At 40.9% G+C, this 19,380-nt stretch overlaps 1 protein-coding gene and 1 long non-coding RNA gene across 3 annotated transcripts in view; one reads left to right on the top strand and one right to left on the bottom strand.

Annotated features, from left to right (window-relative positions):
* The first annotated feature begins 12,323 nt into the window (after positions 1 to 12,323).
* GLIS3 (GLIS family zinc finger 3) overlaps positions 12,324 to 19,380 on the top strand; it is a 417,797-nt gene continuing 410,740 nt past the window's right edge. Inside the window, exon 1 of one of the 2 annotated variants that reach the window (XM_016138333.2) lies at positions 12,324 to 12,910. The gene's annotated coding sequence lies outside the window, so the exon portion shown is untranslated. The remainder of the gene's footprint in view (positions 12,911 to 19,380) is intronic. The other variant, XM_016138343.2, reaches the window with a different exon arrangement.
* LOC118615018 lies at positions 12,912 to 15,104 on the bottom strand. Its single transcript, XR_004956262.1, has 2 exons — positions 14,954 to 15,104; positions 12,912 to 14,653 (listed from the first exon to the last, which is right to left on the bottom strand). It is a non-coding gene; the product is annotated as an uncharacterized LOC118615018 (long non-coding RNA).

Raw genomic sequence — 19,380 nt, 5'->3', positions numbered from 1 at the left:
GGATTTTTTGCAGTGTCCCAAGAGAGGGACACTGAAGAAATGGTATAAAGAGTACTGGTCTAGGAGTCAAGAGTCCTCAATTCTAATTCTGGCTCTGCCATTTACAACACCACTACCACCACCAACAGCTAATATTTGAGTACTTAGAACGTGTCATGCACCATTCCAAACATTTTATACATATTAATTCTCTTAATCTTCATAACTGTTCTATGAATAAATACTATTATTATTACCATTTTACTGATGAGAAAATCGAGGTACACAGCAATTAAGTTATTTGCCTCAGGACACACCAGCTAATCATTGGCAGAAAGTTGGCTTTAACTCAGGCAATCTGGTTTACTACATTAACTATTACATAGTGCTGTTTCTTGGCTAACTGATTTGCAAATTGTGTTAGTTACCCATTCTGGCTTTAGTTTTTCCCATTTGTAAATTCATATTTTTGGCAAAATATTGAGTTTCAAGCTTCTGTTAGACCTTATAGGTCAGATAGATATGGAAAAGATTATACACGCAGATACCTTCTCCCCCAGTACACACACACAGTGCAAAATGCAAAGGAGAGGGGGTCTACATGTAATGGGCAGCACCGGAAAAGGTCACAGGACAAGCTATCTTTGGAACTTGATCTTAAGACTGGACACTGTTCCAGAAAGGGCATCCCAGGCAGAGATAAAGCTCAAGGTGAATTCGGGGACCCTAGTAACTAAGTCCATTTGACTAAAGAATGGGGTATGAGACAGGAGACACTGCCAGATGGATACAGTGAGGCCCGAGGTTAAGGAGTCATATCAAAGACCATTAATACTTGAAGTGGTGTGTAAATAGGGACAGGCTGGAGGCAGGGAGACCAGCGAGGAAGCCAGAAAAATGGTCTGGCTGAAGGAACTGAGGACTTCAAGTCAGGTGGGTAAGGGAGATACTGAACAATGGGGATTGCTCAGAAACTGCCAGCAATATCTGGAAAACAGGATGAGAAGGGTGAGATAGTATAGAAGAGGTGGTGTAGTGAGCAGAATGGCTAAGTAAGAGGGCGACAATGGCTTATAAAGGAAGACAGTTCAGTTGCTGACCTCATCAAACTAGAATTCCTGTGGACTCTGTAGGCAGATATGCTTGGCCAAGGTTATTGGATTTGTACTGAAGCTCAGAGTAATGATTTTTAGAGGAATATGACAATGACAGCTATGTGCCAGGCATTCTTCTCCACCCACATTATCTGTAATCATCAGAAGAATACTGCTATACTGGTGTGTGGCTTTCATTTTAGAGGTTTTATCCTTTCTCAATGAGGCAGGATAGCATAGTATACCTCATTTTGGCAGCAAACCCTATTTGACACTTCCAACTAACAGGGCAGACTCAGAAGTCAGAAGACTAGAATAAGTAGAAGATCTACTGACTAGCTGAGAATCCTGGACAAGAAATTTAATCTTTCTGTGCCTCAGTGTATGAACGTATAAAATGAGGATAATGTTACCTACCTCATAGAGTTGCGAGGATTGAATGAGTTAATATCTGTAAAGTACCTGGCCTGAGTAAGCACATAGGAAATTCCTGTTGATGAGTAAACGGATGAAATGATTGGCTGGGGATGCATAGCTAGGAGAACCAGAATTCAAACCCAGGCTCACAGCTTCAAGGCTTCCTTAAGTTTCACTATGCCACAGTGAAGTGAGAGCAGAGTTCTAACAGAGATGAGAAAGAAGCGAAGAGGATTATGGGAACAGCACATTCAGGTGGCTGAAGGAGGAAGAATAAGGGAAGGAACAAGTAAAAATTAGCAAGAAGAACAGGAATGAAGAACCTAAGAAATATTTTCTCTTTTCTGATTTTTAAAATAAAACAGCCTCACTCTGAAAATTAGAACATCATAGAACTAAGTTCCTTGATCTAGCCACCTTTCCGCTTCCCTGTCAGACAGCCATTGCTAACAGATTTTGAAAACAAAAACAAAAACAAAAACAGAGGATATTATACATAGTGTCATAGAAAGTAGACAACTCAAAAGAGCAGAGGTGTTTGATAAGTTTGGATACAGGGCGGTCAAGGGCATGAGGTTTGGTGTTGGGAGAGCAGCGAGAGGACATCAGAGTAGGGGTGCAAGTGATGGATGATGCAGTTCTGGTAGTTAGGTTTGGAGTGAATCTAGTGTGGAAGGAGTGGGCAGTGGGCATAGACAGCTTCAAAATAAGAAAGCTGGAGTGTAGAGTTGTGGGAAAAGGAAACTTTTTTGTGCTATGGACCCCTTTGAGAGTCTAATGAAGCTTAGGGACCTCTTAGAATAAAGTACCTACAATAAAAGACATGAGATTACAAAAGGTAAATGCTTCAATCTACAGACCCTTTGGAATTTAGAACTCCTGGTAAGAACACTTCCAGCTTTAAGATTTGATACGTCTGTGGTCTCCATCCTTAAAAGCTGCCTGCTGCTCTCTGTTTCTTCTAAACCCTATCTGTATAGAAACTCAAAGATGCCCTGACAATGCAGAATGAGTCTAAATCTTTAGCTCAAGCCTGATTTTAGACAAGGACCCATCTTCAGGTGATTTGGACATCTTAAAACTAGGCCACGGACTGGTACTGATTTGCGGCCTGTTAGGAACTGGGCCACGCAGCAGGAATTGAGCAGCGGGCAAGCAAGTGAAGCTTCATCAGTATTTGCAGCCGCTCCTCAGCGCTAGCATCACCCCCTCAGCTCCACCTCAGATCAGTGGGCATTAGATTCTCTTAGGAGCACGGGTCCCCGGTGCCAGTAAGGTTGGGACCTACTGCTGCCCTCAAACATAGAGAAGTTGTGTAAAACATCAATGTCACCACATTTAGAGGGATGTTGACAGAGTGGAAAATGCTTTGGAGACTTTATGTGCTGATCAAAAAAAAGCACTTTATGTGCTTTCCAAAAAAAAAAAAAAAAAAAAATCCACCAAGACCCAGAGGTTCTTAGTATGTTTCACATGTTTGGGAGATGGCTGATGCACTTCCCTGTGGGGATGGATCTGTTCCTTGTCACCTATGTGGGGATATTTGCAAATAAAATTCAGAAAATCACCAGTGACTTTTCTTGGACAAGGTAGAAGGGATGAGGAAGGCTGGCAGCAAGCATGGCCCAGGGTGGATTCATTGAGGCATATAGAGTAGAAAAATGAGCTTCTGAGACTTTTCTTATCACTCATTCAATTAGAAACTGGCTGAGCCTGCCTATGAAGTTACTGTTAGTACAGTAGAGAACAGGGTTTACATCAAATAATCCCAGTTAATGTTTGGTTATGTTTTTGTATTTCTTCCCAGGCCATAGGAGTATGTCTATAGGAAAAGAGTTTTTCTACTCTTTGTAGCTCGAAGTTGAAGTCATCATCTCAACTATATATATTGTTGGAAGCACTATTTTGGGTTGGCCCTATGTAATATGAAATGAAGAGAAAAAGCATGTAGCTGAATCCTGATATGGAAATCCAGATTTAAAAACATTCTCTGATGGTTTGGCATCGCGGGATAAATTGGTCATAGTTTTCAACAACTCAGATCAAAGCCAAATGCTGTTTGCATTCAGACAGTGATTCAGGGACCATGTCTTATTTGGTTTCTTTGAAAATAGAGCACGGACATTTTTTCATACCTTCAGAGAAATCTTTTGGCCGCCAAATTTGTGCCTCGTAAATGTTATTTTACCCTAATAAAAGTTTTTACATTTTGTCTCAAATATCTTTTTCAGTTATTCTACCATCCCCAAGCTGAGTAGCTTATTGCAATGAGGGTCTCCTGATGTAATGCGAAGGGAAAAAAACAGCCAACTGGTAAAGAAAAAAAAGAAAGAAAGTAAATAAAACACATATGGAACGTTTACTTTCAGAGTTAAAATGTATATGAGTGTGTATGCAAATTAGCCATCCAAATGGAAATCTAGACTGGGCGAGCCTTAGGCACAATTATGAAGTAGCAAAGTTTGCTTTCCATGGCCTTTCCTTCTCCTTACCTGGATATTTTCCCATCACCTCCACTCTTCTTTCTCAGTCTGTTTCTGATCCTTCTGAATCTCAAAGAATCAGAATTGTCCTAGTTTCAGTACCCACTTCGGAACTCCTTATACCACAAATTTCCTTTTACTTCTCTCCCTTCAATTGCATGTGTCTTGTGCCCCTTTTCTGTCTTACTAGTCAAGGAGAAGCTCCAGGGGTTAAGTGAAAATTATTTAAATGATCGTATAAAAAATTATTAACTCATAGCCTGTTCTTGATGTTAATGAACAGATTTATATGTATTTTGAATTGTGTCCTGATTTTGTTTTCTTCAGTTAACAGACTTTAAGTGTCTACTGTGCAAAATGCAATGGCTTTGGTGCAGTGGGAATTATAGGAAAGCCCAGTCGTTAATTGTGAAGTGTGGAGGGGTCGTATACACAAAAGGTTATACGGTATGGCAATATAGAGTAATAGAGATGACTGATGCAAGCTGATTTTTTTCATCTAATAAATGCTTATTTTGGTACATTTGGTGTGGCAGGCATTCTTGTAAGTGCTTCAAAAATATTAACTCAATCTTCAAAACAATGCTCTAATACTATTGCTATATCACTGTTCTGCAGATGGAGAGACAGGCACAGAGAGGTTAAGTGACTTCCTAGGGTTGCTTAGCTATTAAGCGTGGAGCCAGGACTGAATCCCAGCAGTTTGGTTCCAAGGCCTGAGTCTTTAAATTATCTCGGTGCAGCCTCTCCAGCTTCAGGAGATGAGTGCCAAGTATGGGACACAGACAAGGGCTTTGAGTTGGAAGGCATGACCTATTCTGGGTGAGCTAAAGAGGTCAGAGGGGGCTCTGTTACAGTGGTTCTTTACCTTGGTTGCCCATTACAGTAATCTGGAAGGTAAAAAAAGTTCCAATTAAATCAGAATCTCTGAGGGCGAGGCCGGGCCAGTTATATAAAGAGCTTATACCCAGTATAGTTTATTGGGGAGGGAGGGCATTATTCTCCTTACAACAGAAAGCCTCACAGAGTAGAAGGGGACATTAAGACAGAAGAGCAGATGCAAAGGCTTGGGGGCTTTGGAGAATGTTCAAAGTAAGCTTTGAAGAAATACAGCAGTTTGACGTCACTCGGTAGTATCATATAAAAATAGGCCATTACCTGTATCATTTATACAGTATATTTTGTTCTTGAATTTTACATGTAATTATGTTTACCACGTATCTTATAAAAATATCTTACAATGAGCAGTACTCTGTGGGGAGAGTGGTGGGGAGAATCCGTTTTTATAGCTAAGAGCACATGCCCTGGAGCCATAGGGAGTGGGTTGTAGTCCCATTCTACCACTTATTAGACTGATACCTGTAAGGATTAAATTAGATCAAAAGAATCTCTAGTACTTTGCTCAGCTCCTCTTGCATAGTAAACCCCAAATAGATGTGAGCTATTATTATTACAATGATTAAACTTAAGATTATGGCTTGTAACTTGCCACTCTTACTGTCTTCTTAATGTCCTCTTCTTGCTGGAAGTAAAAAAAAAAAAAAAAAAAAAAACTGGCAAGAAGAACATTTCTGACCTATGCAACCTGCTGAGATAACATCATTATTATCAAGTTCAAATTATCTAACTGCTGGGCCCTAAATTCAATCTCGAATCTAAGGACTCTCTGCTCCTGCCTCTTACACCAATAGCCCCAAATGGTATCTATAGCTGAGTTTTAAATTACATTTGGTTATGAAACAGAAGACAGAAGACGTTGAAGTGGGGGAAGGGGTATTCTAGGCTGCACTGAAATTTCTAAGGTAGGATTAATAAGAGCAGTAACAATAAGAAAAATGAGTGAGACTCAAAGATGCCTTGGAAGGTACTTCTCTCTCTCTCTCTCTCTCTCTCTCTCTCTCTCTCTCTCTCTCTCTCTATATATATATATATATATATATATATATATATATATTTTAATTTCTGAATGTCATTCTAGGAAAATCTGGGCTCTGTTTTGTCTGGGAATGAGATAAGGTCCAATTTGGGAAGGCATGTATTTCCTATTAGGTGCTGAATTTTGTGGCTACATTTGTTAACCAGTAACTTAGGACATGTAGTAATGGCCTGGCTTTTCAAGGCAGTTGTCTGACAACCAAATGGATAAGCTATTCTATCTGACCCCCAAAAGATTGACCAACTGGTCTGAAAGGGGGCATTATGTAATTACTAGAGAAGTATAATGTCTCTTGCTTAATATTATACTGACAAAATGGTAGGATAATCGAAAAGAGCATGAGGCATAACTTAATTCAAAAAATGGCTAAAATGATGTCACAAAAATGAGTTAGTATTTATTAGGTGGTAAGCCCCTTTAAGTTTGTCTTGTTTATCTTTGTACTCTCCATGGTGCCTTGAAAACCTTAGGTACTTATATAACTAGCTGTCAGATATTTATTTAAAAGAAATAAAAGATTCTACTGGCTCCTACAAATGAAAAAATCCAGAAGTTGGATGAAGATCAGGTGTGGTTCCATCAGGGCTCTGGCCCTTGTTGTCTGCAACCTTCTCCACCCTGTCCTTCCCTAAGTGTCAGCTTTCTCTGCAGGCTGATAGGAAAACTGCCTTACTTATGTTTCTTCACAACATGTTGAAGAGGAAAGCTACCTTTCCAGTGGCTCCCTAGAAAGAGAAGCTACTTTCCTCAGAAGCCACCAAAGAACTTTCCTCAAATGAGAACATCATATTGGCTAACGTTGGGTCACATGCCAATCATTGAAACAATCCCTGTTGCCAAGGGAATGCTGTTCAGTGATTGGCTTAGGTTTGGATTAATGAGCCATTTACTTTCCACCCCGCCTCCACACATTTATTTATTTTATTTATCTATTTCTTAATAGTAAGTCGTATATATTTTGCATTGTATGTGCACCGCCCATAGTTAGATTTAATGAGCCATTAACTTTGGGAAGGGAGATTTCTCTCACAGTCATGAAGCCCATTCCTGGAGCTGGGGCTGGGGTTTATTTTCCTTGAAGCTCTTGGGCTGTGTTTACTATCAATAGAGGAAGCCCCTGGTTGCGCATGTGTGCTAGCCAGTGTTGTAGTTTTCATTCAATCTTTGCAATAACTCAGTGGAACTGAAGTCCCCAGTGGTTCAAGAACCAGCCCAAGATCTTCCAGTAAGTGGCGCATTTAGGATTTCTAGGTTTTCTGATTCCAAAGTCCATTCTCCTTCCAACACACTATCCTGCCTGAGTGAATGAACAAATAGTGCCAGTGGAAGCAGGGCTCCCTGCTCTGTAAGAATAACAGAGTAATGGTTAATGTGGGAGACTGTTTCTGTTTGAAACCTGGCCATTTCCCCATGAGGTGGGTGACACTGCGAAGATATTCCACTTGTTTCTGCCTCTGTTTTCTCATCCGTAAAATAGAAATTGTGCTAGATCTTAGCTCATTGTGATGTCGTGAGAATTAAGTCAGGTAATGTAGATAATGTAGAACTTAGAACAGTGTTGCCAGCCTGAAGGGGGCCAACTCTTATTGAGGGGAGGTCTGATTTGGGGGCAATTGGTAATTTGTCCAATGGACAATAAAGTTACACTTGTCTGCTCTACAGGGTTAAAAGGGGACAGGAGTGTTTATACATGTGAAAAAACCCTGAGTGCTTTAGCATCACTGGGATTTAGGATTTGTAGAAAATTTCCAAATGTGTTTATACTCCTTACATGTGCATTTAGAACTTGAGGCAAGTTAGGGAGGAATCTGAATAGCCACTGAATCACTTTTTTTCAGAGCTTAATTCTACCTAAAACTTATTTTTTGTTCTCATTTATCTTGATGGTGCCTTAATGCTGTAGTGCCTTTTTCATTTCCTCTAATTAAAAAAAAAATTCATCTTCCTCTCTGCACCCTCATTCCATATTGTCCCTCCTTTTTCTCCCCACAATTTTGTACATATTTCTCTCTCTTTTTTGTAAATTCAAGGTGTGATGAAAATGACCTGGTTTTCTATGGTGCGAAGGAAGAAGTGGGGTGTCAGGTAGAGAAGGATCATGGGGCAGTTGTGGGGGAGACTTACCCACCTAACTCTGAGCATTACATAGAGACTGAATTTTCTTCCCAAAGAAAAGAGAAGTAGTATTTTAATCTTCAGTTTCCAGTGAAGAGCCTACGGACACAGAAAGAGACTGGTAGGTGTTTAGACTCTTTTGGAGTATTGAAATGATTATACATACACAAAGACAATTGTTAGTGATAGTCACAATCTCTTAAAGTAAGGAAACCATTCTTTCACTTTGTTCATTTATTCATTTATTCAATTAACATTAAATATTTAGTGCCCAGTACTGTCATTGAGCCAGGAAAGGCTTATGAAGAAATATAAAATTTGAGCATTAGAAGGCAGTTCTGGGTAAGATAGAATCATGATTAGGTAATTAATTTTACAACACTACATATAAGTGGCCACTATGCTAAGTGGTAAAAGAGTATGAAACCATTACCTGTGGAATATTGTGTATACTATGAATTTATTTTTATTTTGGTAAAATTTTTGTACATATACCTTAGTAATATGTTAAGAAATAGCAAATAAACCTTTGTAAAATATTAAATGCATCTCAATTGGGTTTGTATAAACTAGGAAGAAAAATTTTACCAATCAAAAAGATATGAAGACATTGTATGGAGTAAAATATTTCACATTTTGCATTTTAGATTCTGTTTTATAGTTTGACCTTAGAAAGGAGGATATGATGCTCTGAATATAAGGGGTGTCAATAATAATTTTAAATAATTGCATCACTGATGTGTAAGAAGGAGAGTCTGAGCTGATTGTACTTATGGCAAAATAAGTAAAAGATCAACTTAAAAGTTTGATTAGGGTATCAAGCACTGATAACATTTCAGTAGTTGTACTTACTCTCATAATAAGGTAAAATGGAGATTTTTTCCATTTACACGTTTAGTTCCCCTCTTTAAGTTGGCAAACACTGAGTTTTTCCACTGCATTTATACATAACTGGACTCTTGCCAACTCCCAAGCATGCGTGCATGTGTGTGTGTGTGTGTGTGTGTGTGTGTGTGTGTGTGTGCACGCATGCACACACACACACACATATTTTAATAGCTAGGCATACTATCACTGGTGCTATTAGCTCAACTTATCTGCATTCTGGGGTTAAAACTTTTTTCTTTCTATAGACACTTTATAGGAGTAAAAATCTGATCATAGTTCTTTGCAAGTTTGTAAATAGTTTGCTGTCAGATTGCTCAGACAGACACAAATAACAGTTCTGAAAGGTTGTTGTTAGGATGTTCCCTCTGGGAGTCCATTGTGTTCCAGGGCTATCCCTATGATATTGTGAATGTTCTTATTTTGTACTCCAGCTTTGTGTGAGCAGATATGCAGGATCTATGCCTTTTTATGCCTTTTCCGATGCGTATTCTTCCACTTGGAATGGTCTCCTTTGCTTTTCAGTTTTCTACCTATTCTTTGAAGTCCAGCTCAAACAGCTAAGTTATTCCATGTTCTGTTGTAGGAAATTATTCCTGCATTCTTCATACTCAATTGTACTTATCTGACATTGATTATAAGATGCCTTGTACTTTATACACATTCATTGTACTTTGCACACATTCAAAAAGTGTGCAGTTATTTTCTAGGATAGCAATGCTGAAAGAACTTGGAGCTTCTTGGCAAATCTATCTTTGCCTCTCACTCTCTTTAACTTTACTGAACTTCAGTTTCCTTGCTTCTAAATAGGGGCTACAAATGGCCGTCTCATACAGATTGTTTTGAGGAGTAGGTGAGATAATGTGTGCAAAGAGCCACCATTTTTTGAGGGTTTATTATATCCCAGGAATTGGGCAAAATGCATTATATAACATCCTCCCATATATGAGTGTTAACATCTATGAGTGTTAATTCCTTTACTCCCAATCCTGGGACAGAGTTGATACTCACTGAATATTTCTCAAATGAATAGAATTGGACTTGGGCTAGCAGCAGAGCCCTGTCTAATGAATCAGCTGCCCTAAGTCAACAGCTGAGATGCATACAACTAAGGACCTCAGAGAGGGACGATACCAGTGGGGCACAGTTCCCACCTATCTGTCTGAAAGGCTGCCAGGACATAATTCCTAAGCATGATGGAGAGCTCATGGGGAAGGGAGAGTGTCATTGCTAAACTACACTACTTCCTTTCCCACTGTCTCTCATTAATCTTCTCTCCCCCACCAGTGTTGACCAATTCTGTCCAGAAGAGGTTCAGATCTCATTCTGAGTCATTTCAGGGTTGTATTGGGAGCACTGCATTTTTACTATATCCCATGGAATGTAAGGATATTACAGATCTACATTCCTGGCCAAAAAAAAGTCAACCAAAGCACTGTACCTATTTAGTGTTAGGAATATTAGAATATTAGGGGCTCATGAAAATCCCACCTAACTAAAAACTGACATTCCCACCCTTGAGCTCTTATAAGTGAAGAGAATTTTGGGGATCTCCAGGTTGATGACAAATAACTTTCCTAGTGTTTTATTTTCATGAGCCATTGATTAAAGTAGGGAGTAGCACTATATTTTTCTCTTCTAGCTAAGCTATTTCCATTAAGTGGGAAGTTTGGGAAGCTTCTGCAAGCCCCTAGGATATCATTTCATCATCAAAACCATTGTATTAGAGATGATATTTGAGGGACATTGAAAAGTTTTTTTGTAGCCTTCACCCAGCCTTGCGCTATTCCTGGGGAGCATTCCGTACAGCAGAAGAATCTGGATGAAGGGAATTTCTCATGATGCATTGATAGGTCAGTGTTCACATCTTGTGCTGTTCCTGAAGGCTGGAGTTAATGAGGAAGAGTTTTTATGTGAATGTCAGGCCATGTTGCAATAACTAGCCACAATGGAATAGTCATGACAATTTCTACCACTTGGTTTCTTTGTTTTTGTGATGTTGCTGCATGCTTTATTTTATGAGTATTTTCTTTTCTTGTGTGTGGTTGGACCCATTGATTGCCATCTTGGTCTTGGATAGTTGGATTTAAAAGGAGATGCAGAACAGAGGGAGAAACTGGCAAATTGACAGAATGATACATCTTACACACTTATTAATTTATTTCTCTCCCTCCACTTCTGCTGACAGATAGTCTGGTGAATTTGTGTCTTTAGGAAAAGGAAAAAATACTTTCTCTAAAGGGAGTCTTGGAAAACAGATTATAACTAGACATAAGTACTGTGAAAATTGGCTTTTTTTTTTCTTTTGGTGAATATAATGGATGTAGACCAACTTTTGTAATGTTTTTTTTTTTTTCTGAAATAAGTAAAAATTTTCAACAGTCTTTTTGGTTCGGTTTACTGGGGCAAGTCATTTGAGTACTTGAGGGTTTATATTTTGATCCTAGCATCTATTACTTGAATGCTAATGAATATTGGAGTGAGAGCCCTAGAATAGAATATAAGGACTGGTGAAATTCTAAGTATCTTGAGATATCTTCATTCATTTCATGCATGAGCATGTATTATACTCTCACTGCAGAAAGGCCTAAGGAGGATGTCGTGTACTTCACATACATTGATTCCCAAGATGGAGATCTGTACATCTGTGGCAGTATATGTGAGGAACCACTAATAGTTGGCCAACCTCTTCATGTCTGTGATCAAACCAAGCAGAAGAGCTCAGGTCACAGCTTAGGTGAGGTATGAAGCTGAGGATGTTGAATTCTTCAGGACAAAGTGCCACTGATAGATGCAACATATATAGGAAATGCGCCTCCATTCCTGGCCTCTATGTTTGGAATTTTACACCCTTGTAACATTTCCATCACCTTTCTCTTTCCTCTGCCTATACTTTAAAAGGATGCCAAAGGCATCCTCTGTGCTTTACCTATCTATTTTCGAAGTTGTGTGCATCCAATCCTGAATATTAGAAAGACCCTTTTGCCCTTTTTCACTTCGTAGTTTTTACTGTTTCCGTTTTACTACTGGGTATTTTTTTTTTTTTTTTGGTCTTGTTCTTTATGATTTGACGTCAAATCCTGTCCAAACGCTGAGGCTTTTTCATGTTAAAGAAAAAAGCCAGTCAAACAAACAGGCCTAAGAAGGCAAAGTGTCTTCCTGCTGTTACCCGGTTCTGGAGTTCATTGACTCCTTGGCTCAGGGTTAGGAGTGTGTGTGTTAACGCGTCGAGAAGGAGATACAAGCTCGGCCTTCGAATTGGCCAGCCTGGTGACCAGCGAGTCCGCCCCACTCCTCCCTCCCCCCCCGCCCCCCCCCCCTCGCTCTCCCTCTGGCGCTCACACTCAGGAAGCAGCTGGCTGCAGGCCGGCCTTCGCTGCCGCACTAACATCCACACTCCTCGCCCGGCCTCCTCCCTCCCTCCCTCCTTCCCCCTTCCCCTTTCCCAGAGGCCGCGTCCACACTGCGCCGCTCGGGCAGCCCAGAGCGCGGCGCGCACGGGCACCAGCGCCGCCCCTCCCCGCGCCGCGCGTAGCTGTCCAGTCTCGCACCAGCTCTTCCCCGACGGAACCGGCGAAAGGAATCGGCCAGCATCCCGGGCCGGCCCCCCAGACACAGCCCCCGGGTGAGGATGAGTAGGACAGGCGAGGCACAAAGTCGAAACTCAACTTTTTAAAACATTATTCGCATGTGGGCTTAGTGGAGGAAGAGAATGAGCTGATACCGAGGGTCTAGCCACCCCCCTTCTGCCTCCTCCCCCTGCCGCTGCTGCCCTCGCACACGCGCGCGCACACACGGCACTTGGGCCGAGTTTCCGCGCTCCGTCCCCGGGCTGGGATGAGAGTTTTCATTTCCGAAGGAGGCAGAACCCGTGGAGCGCGCTGAAAGGCTGGAGCCCCAAGTTTCTCCTCGCCAGAGCTGGCCGCCCGCTGTCACTCGCGCAGGCTGGCCGGGAGAAGGGACCAGCACGCCGGCTTTGTTGTGGAAATCCCGGTTACCTGGTAAGTGGATGCCATAGGAACTTTGCTTTGAGAGTGTGGGGGAGTTAATGTTCGGAGACACAAAGTAGGAATTAGAAATAGTTTTCCATGCTGAGCCGGTGGTATTCGTGCAGGGTTAAGGATATGCGCGCCCCCATCCCCAGGTTCTCTAAAAGATCTGTTTACTGAGATAACGACCTTCAATTAGGAATGAGGCTGTGTTCTTGTCGGTTACCTAAGAGTACCCAGTGTTGGGGACAGAAAGGAATCAACAAGGTTTTAAAGTTTCTCTAATTAGGAAGACTTTTTGTTTTTGGTTTTCTTTTAAACTACATGAGCCAGAGGGCTACAAAATCAGGGCAAGTTACAGGACGCACGGTCATGGTCTTGCAAGGCACCCATGAGTCCACTGCGCTGAAGGGAAACTGGAGAAGTGAGAATTGATGGGGTGACATGAGGTTTCTCGCGCACACGGGGCTATAGTTGTCTTTTCCAGTTCCACGTGTTTGTGGAGCTCCACGAAGTCTGTTTTCCATGCCTGTGTCTCGCTCAAGCCGATATCCCCATTGCTCCAGGAGGTCCTCGGGCCAGGGGTACGTTAGCTCGCCGCTGGTATGAGTCCGTTGACCCGCGTCCTCCAGGTCTATAGCTACAACCTCCCACGCCGCAAAATGCGCAGACACATTCAGACGCGCACACTCTCCGCCGGGTTCGTCACCTCGCGTTTACATTTTTTTGCGGCCCGACAAAATGTCAGCACTGTTTGGAAAATGTCTCAGTCTCAGGAACTTTGTCTTGTTCAAGGCTCCAGTCCCTATAAATGACCCCCGTGTGTAATTTGAAGTCCGCCAGGATGCTCTCTGGAAAGCGTGAGTGAGCAGCCGGCTCCCTCCTAGACACACACCTTGCCCGGAGCGACACTTCCAAGTTACTCACTGGAGATGACAGTCACTTCAGGGATGAAGAAGTCACCCAAGTGTCTGGAAAATTTGGCCCTGACGGATTTGTCATCCTATGGATGATTCAGTTAGGTACCTGGAGGGAGAAACTTTGGAAAGGTCATTTCTGGTTTCACTAGTCGCGACTTGTTGCTGGTATTGGGGAGGCCAGAATTGAAAGGAAACCTGAGGGTTAGCACACTAGTTCGGTGGAGGCTACGGGTCCGCGCGGCTGGTGTGGCGCTGGGTCCGCGGCGCGGAGTCCGTGCGCTCCCGCGAGCTGCGAGTGGGGCCGCGGTTCGCTCTGGAATCCGGCTCTGGCCGGGCCGGGGAGCCCGCTGGTCCCCGCCGCCTGGGCTTCCCAGCGGTGGGCCCGCGGCGGCGCCCTTTCGGCCTCGTATTACTCAGGACTGGGTTGCACAACAGGAAGCCGGCACGAGTTTGTTTTGTCTTGCTAAGCTTGCTCTCGCACAGGGCTGAGGGTTAGGGGCCCGGGCAGCCGGAGAGTGACAGGGTCGCAGCAGCGCGACCCCAACCAGGCCCTGTTGCTTTGGCTTCCGGACACGCCCCTCGCTCTGCGCCAGAGATCTAGGGGTGCGGGCCTCTGACCCCTGCGGTCCATGTAGGGGGATCAGGAACAGATGAGGGGGATAGTCTCTTCCTACCCTGCCCCATGCTCTTCTCCCTCGCTTGGCGGGTCCCCAGCACCTTTCCAGATCTCTGCATCTCTTCCCCTGGTAGAGAGGACCCCTCTGTTCTGTATTCTTCACCCTCTTGGTAGGCTTCCTGGGCATCAGCTCGGTCCTCATCCCTGGAGCATCTAAACCTGGGGCAGGGGTACAGAGTGGAGGGTACTTCTGGAATCGCCTGGTTTAGAGTTGGTAGGGACTGGTCTCTGCAATTGCGCCCTCCCCACCCCGTTTCATAGAGAGAAGGGTTTTTACACCCTCTCCCCACCTACTTCCAGGACTTCAGCATCTCCCAGAGTTTGGGACCCTGGGCCCTAGAGTTTGTGAGGAGAGTATATGTTCTGTAGTTCCCCTCAGTGGGCCAATTGTCTTTAGGTAATGGGGACTGGAAATATCAAATATAGACAAAGCTAGGTGGGGCCTTCTTTGGTTATCACCTGTAGATGAGGAAACCGAGATCCAGAGACTATCAGGCGTTTTGTCCAAGGCCTCTCAGCCGGTTGTCACAGACACAGGACAAACGTTCAAGTTTCCCAGTCTCAGTTCAGAGAGCATTTATTGGCCTGAAGGTGAACTCAAGGCAAATGCAGCTTCTTTCTGGCCCTTCTGAAAGCCTTGATGAGTCATGATTTCTGCCTTGGGAGTAAGCCAGACCTCTGTTTCCCCCTCTATTGCATTCCCCACTAGACCTCCTTTTTAACACTAAAAAAGGAAACTTTTATTTTGGGGTGGGGTGGGGTAAAGTTGATTTATGCTAATTTAAGTCTCCCCATTCCTTTTCCCTCCTCCAAGTTTACTTCCACTCCTGCAAAACAGGTGCAACCTGCAAAGATTTGCAGAAAAAGTTTGCAGTAAAGGTTGTTTGGGGAAAGTTTGAAGGCATTTAGAGATAGGAGTGTGTTAAATTATATATTATTTTTCCAATTGGGAACATGCTGAAGTTTAAGGATCATCTTTGAATGCATTACAGTTGTTATATGTTTTCATTAGTTGTCTCCCTCTAGACTAACCCTAACATTATTTTTGTAAAGAAGAGTGAGAGGCATTTCTTTTCCAGTTACTTTCAAAACGCCTTTCCTTATTGGTAGCCAAATTCCTTTTCTTTGTTGTTAAGAGGACTCAGCAATCCTTGAGTATAAGTAGTTAAATCTACTTGCTGCTATAATTTCCTTTCTCTTTGGTTTCCCTTAGGCCAGTTTTGAGAGAGCATCTTTTTTCTGACCCCTGATTCCATCCATGCTCCTTAATAGTAATTGAATTGTCAGAGATTAACTACCTGGGATCAGTTGGTTTGCTTGGAAAGAAGTGATCATTATTTCAGATAGGAAAAGCAGCTTTTTTTTTTTTTTCTTTTTCTTTTTTTGATGGACTCCAGGGGCCACTTAGTGGGTAACATTCATATTGGGCCAAAATAGTCAAGGTGGGGAGGTTAAACAATAGCAAATTGATGTTTTGTACTAGCCCTGCCTTCACTTATATGATAGAAAGTGGTCTTTCCATCGTTTTAGAGGAGAGCTTAATGTTCTCAGTCTTTTTTCCTTTGAGTGCTCTTTCCTACTAGTAAATTAAATGTGAGGACATTCTTTCCACTGTTGTTCCTTTCATATTGTAGCTGTTGATTTCTGGAGTTGGAATGTTAATTTGTAATTATTTCATAAAATAGAAAAAGTACTTCTTGAAGGAGATAATTCAGGAAGTGGCATCCTGTGGAAATTTTCTTCCCTGAAGTCTTTTCCTGTATTTCTGTAGAGGTTTTATAAAGAAGGTGGAAATACAGGACTTAATTCTAACTTTTCACTACATTTGATTGGCTCATAGACTCAATCAGGACTGAAAAGAAAATTAAAAAATAAATAAATGGCACATAGGAAATTTGTGCAATAGGAAGATGCTACCTTGCTCATTCCAGGAGGATGATATATATAATTTAACATGACACTTACATGAAGTTTGATTAAAACATGGCCATGTTCTAAGTTTTTCTAGTTTCTTATTTATTTCAGAGTTGACACAAAGTCCAAAATTTTTATTGAAATAAAATAAAATATCAATATAGAAAAGCATATATAAATTAAGCTTGATGAATTTTCACAGGCTGAACACAGCTAAGTAACTACTATCCAGATCAAGAAATGGAACTTTACCCATGCCCAGAAATGTCTTTATGATTTCCTTCCAGCAGCCACTATGTTCCTTCAGAGTAACCACTGCCTTGACTTCTAACAACAGATTTTGCCCGTTTTTAAAATACTTTATGTAAATGGAATAATTCAGTATGCACTCTTAGATCTGGATTCTTTCTCTGACATACCTTTTAGTAGGTTAGATAATTTGGATACTGACAGACAGAAGCCCTGTTTTCCATCCTGATGATGGTCCGGTTAGGGAGACTGAACAGACAAGAGTGAAACCTATAGTGTGAAGCCAGCATAGGGTGAGCAAGGAGAATGCCGAGGAGTATTTTCCACCATGACAACCTAAAATGTGTTTGGCAATCTCTGTTAGGGGTGACAACCTCACAACAAAAGAAGTGCCTGATCTCAGTACTAAAATGACTATTTGTTTTTGTGGCTATTAGCTAGGATTTCTCATTGTTCATGAGTATGCCAAGATAAAGACAAGAACAATGTGCCTGCTCAGAAGACTAGACTGTAGTTTTCATGCAGCTTTTTCCTAACAGAGAAAGGAATAGATTAGGAGGAATAGACTAGGAAACATGCAACTGTAATTAAACTGGTTCCGTAAGACATAGAGTGTAGGATTCATGATTGTATGGTCACATACTATATTTATTCAGGCAATAAATAATAAATATAGGATACAAATATAAGTAATAATTATATATCTTATTTATACCACTTTTCCATATAAATGAGCAGTATTATATAAAAATATGAAATAATCGTATGTGAATATATTGTATATGAAAAATCTATATGATGCATATAGTGTGAAAAATGTAAATAAATATATATGTATAGTGTAAAACAATCTATATGTGTATATATGTGTGTGTGTGTGTGTGTGTGTGTATATATATATATATATATATATATATATATATATGGGCTGGGGACTGTTCAAAGATAAATTATACATAGCCCCAAAACTTAATGAAATTAGAATTTAGATAGGAAGATGAAACAGGCAAATAACTATAAGGCAATGTATAAAGTTATGAATGTTAAAAAAAGAGGTATATAGAGTAAAATAGTTAATATTTTTAAGGTCCTATGTACCAGGCACTTTGCTAAGCAAGTAACATGCGTTATTTCATTTAATATTCTGTAATGCTATTAACTAGGTACAATAGTGTGATTCTCATCATTTTATAGACCAGAGGCAGAGATTAAGAGAAGATCAGGGAAGGCCTAATTGGGTATTTGGAGTAGGTATGGAAGGTAGTAGGATGCGAATTTGGGGCAGAAGAGGGCAAAAAAAAAAAAAAAAAAAAAGGAGGAGAAGGACCACCCAGGTGGACTCTAAGGCCATTTGTAGGATGAATGGAAACAAAGATCCAACGATGTTCCACTTTGGAAAAAAGTCAAGGAATTTGTCCGTAAAACTGGAATCATGAAGGCTCCAAGCATTTGAGAGCAGACTTGAAATGAAGAAAGCTGGTGGGACCATTCTTTTCTGATGTGATCTCTTCAAGGCCAAGGACAAGAACAATTGTACACTCCTCCAGGTGCAATACATCTTGCTGAACTGCAGATGGACAGATAAGGTTATAGTATCAGATCAGACCCTGTCCCAGGCTCCTGGATAAAGAGATTAAACTTTCTGAATATCAGTTATTCCTGAAATTTTGAGCTAGAACTACGAAGTTTTGTTTTTAGGCCTGCTGAATACTGTATACTAAAAAAATTAACCAGATGCCACATTATGTATAAATTCTTGTTATTCCTGTGTGTGAAGAAATGGATTAATGTTTTCCCAACCTTTTCAGCATGACCAATAGATTCCACTTCTGTCTGTAACTTGACTGAGTCATTCATGTAGGGTGTTTTTTTTTTTTTTTTAATAAATATGTTGTCATGTTGGTTAAGGACCTAGTCATTGTTGTGGATGTTCATACTTTTGCAGTGATGTCATTAAACATTATTTAACTTGTATAAAACTTCTGTCTACTAGCAGCTAAAAATAGTTACATTGGTCACTTTTAAGCAATAACCAATTACACTGAAGGAAAGAAATTACCCAGTTACACATATGATAGGGACACTTTATTATACTTGAATATTTGGTTTAATGAATGATAAATTCAGTTTATTTTTAGAATCTTCCATAGGTAGATACTTACTACCCCTTTGAAAGGATTGTAATTTTCAGCTTTGCAAATAGCTATTCATATGAGCTGAGAAGTTAGTTATACACACTAAATGACAAAGAATGTGCTTTTTACTTGCCATATTTTACTACCTATGTATCTCCTGTATGAGGATGGATTTTTTTTTTTTTTTTAAAAAGAAAACACCTCCAGTTAGTTACTTTTCTTTTATATTTCTGAAGAAGCCTTTGTGTCTCAAACCATGGCCATGTGGTGTTCACTCTTTGCAAATCAGGTAATTAATTCAGCAGTGACATCATAGGGAATGTGTTCATTTTTCCTATTCAAATTCCTTTTCATAGGATCTGAGGGTTAACTCATATTAAGAACACATTTTGAATATCTCAGTTCTCAGAGACAGGTGTTAATTTAAACTCTAACCCCTTTAGCATTATAAAGGTGAAGTTTTATTCTAGAGAAGGTCATCTACCCTATGTGAAAGGGAAGATCAACAATCGTCAGTCATTTTGATCTTGATTCTGTTAATCGCGTGATTAAGTGATATTTATAGAGCATAATTGATTAATTGATATA

Source organism: Rousettus aegyptiacus, unplaced genomic scaffold (genome assembly GCF_014176215.1).
Source record: "Rousettus aegyptiacus isolate mRouAeg1 unplaced genomic scaffold, mRouAeg1.p scaffold_m13_p_3, whole genome shotgun sequence".
Taxonomy (NCBI): Eukaryota; Metazoa; Chordata; class Mammalia; order Chiroptera; family Pteropodidae; genus Rousettus; species Rousettus aegyptiacus.
Note: the sequence above shows the minus strand (reverse complement) of the source record. Positions and strands in the feature narration are given on the sequence as shown.